The following is a 1923-nucleotide window of genomic DNA, read 5'->3' on the forward strand; positions in this document are numbered from 1 at the left end:
GGTGATGCCTTTTTCACAAAACTTCACTGCCAGACCTTCCCCTCCCTCTCGGTAGCCGAGACGCATGAAACATTTGCAGCCGACGATAGCGGATGCTGACCTCGGCAGCCACATGCAGCATCCCGACCGCTCTGCGAGGCCGGAGGGTCCCGGAAGCCCAACTCCCCCGGGCCCCGCGGGCAGCGGGAGGGGGCGCCCACCTAATTCCCCGGCTCTTTGGGATTTTCCCTCCCTCCCGTCCTCCCAGACCCGCCGCCGCCAGATGGTGCTGCCCGCCCGCGCTTAGCGCCGAGCCGCGGGCGGTGCGGGTGCGGTGCCGGTGCAGGGCTGGCAGCGGGTGTGGGTGCAGGTGCGGGTCCTGGCCTGGGAGCGGAGCCGGGAGCCGGGATATAAATTCTTGGCTAAAGGGGGAACCGCCGCCGAGCGGGGTCCGCCCGGGGAACCCTTCAGGGCGTCGTGGGCAGCCTTTGGGCTTGGCGCGCCCCAAACGAGGCGTCCACCTTAACGATTCGTATCGTCGCTATTATCGGCGGTAACGTCTGTGAACCCGAGCAGCTTCCAGCTCGCGGTGCTGCGCCGTGTCGCTACAGCGGCTGCCGGTAAGCGCTAACGCCTCGGTGGCGTGTTTGCACCGCGGCGTTTCAACTCGACGGGTTGAAGTGCCGGGAACGGGGGAACGGAGACAGCAGGGCTCTGCCCAGCTGCATGCGACGAGCTCCAGTGGCCACCGCGGGGAGACCGCCCATGTAGGAGCCCCCCGCCCCGCCGCGGGTGCCCGCGGTGCTGGAGCGGGAGGTGTCAGAGCTCCGCTGCTGGCGCCCGGATCCCTGCCGGGTGCGAGAGAGTGTGCGTGTGTCCGTGTGTCAATGTGTGTGTGTGTGTCTGTGTCTGTGTGTGTGGTGAGGGGAGGAGGGAGGAAGTGGGGTGGTGGTGGTGGTGCCGGCCGGGAGGGGGTAGAGGGGGGGTGGATTATTGGCAATGGGCGGGAGAGAAAGAGGCGACTCCTGTTTCCTTTTCTTTCTGCCAGCGCGATCTCGGTTCATTTTCTCTAAGCAATACAAGTTCACGGACGCGCTACCTAGCCAGCCCTCCTCTCCCGTCATGGACCTCCCAGGTAAAAGGGCCGTTCCCCTGCCCGCCGGCCGTTCCCTTTGCAAAATACGATTTAAAATATTAGCAGTGATAAGGTGCGGAGTAAGGCGAGCGGTAGAGATGCCTCGGGGGAAGCGTAGGGGGAATCTCCCGGCAGCGAGCTCAGTGTGTTCTGCTGAGCGGAGAAAACTGAGATGCAACTTCCCAGGGAGACGCCGGGTGAGGTTTAGCCTCTTGCGATGTGTTCTGCATGCCGGGGCGGGAGACGGGGGATGCCTGAGCCGGCCGCTTCCTTCCCCAGAGTTTAGGGAGCCCCAGGGATCGGCGGCAACGACGGTAGCCTGGCCTGGGGACAAAAGGGCTGGGAAGTACAAGAAACCCCCGAGCGCAGCAGTCCCCGGGGCGGGGAGGAAGGAGGGCGGCGGCTCCCGGAGCCCGGCCGGGGCAGCGCTGCGGCGGGGGCGCGGGCTCCGGGGCACCCCGGCGTCCTGCGAACCCCAGGCATGGAGGGGCAGCGCAAGGCAGGGCGAGAGGGGGCATAAAAATCTTTTTAGAGACTCTTCCCTAGTGGCTGGGGCGTTAGGAGACCCCGAAGTTAAAAAAAAAAAAAAAAAAAAAAAAAAAAAAAAAAGTGGGACTACGGGAGCTAGCGGTGTGCTGGAGCTCCCCACTCGGTGTGGGGCTGGGAGGGGACCGCCCGCCGTGCCCCCGGGGTGCTCGGCAGTGAGGTCGGGGGCGAGCTCAGCCTCCCTGCCGCCTGCAAGTGTCGCTGGGGCTGTACGGGGGAAAAAGCAGAGCAGAGGAGGGGAGGCGCCGGGCTGTGTCTCCCAA

At 65.2% G+C, this 1923-nt stretch overlaps 1 long non-coding RNA gene across 1 annotated transcript in view; it reads left to right on the forward strand.

Annotated features, from left to right (window-relative positions):
* The first annotated feature begins 300 nt into the window (after positions 1-300).
* Positions 301-1923, forward strand: part of LOC118162865 — a 1922-nt gene continuing 299 nt past the window's right edge. The window contains exons 1-2 of the long non-coding RNA XR_004748681.1: positions 301-599; positions 1028-1114. This is a non-coding gene — a long non-coding RNA (uncharacterized LOC118162865). The remainder of the gene's footprint in view (positions 600-1027; positions 1115-1923) is intronic.

The sequence above is a fragment of the Oxyura jamaicensis genome, chromosome 2, assembly GCF_011077185.1.
Source record: "Oxyura jamaicensis isolate SHBP4307 breed ruddy duck chromosome 2, BPBGC_Ojam_1.0, whole genome shotgun sequence".
In the NCBI taxonomy this organism is placed as follows: domain Eukaryota; kingdom Metazoa; phylum Chordata; class Aves; order Anseriformes; family Anatidae; genus Oxyura; species Oxyura jamaicensis.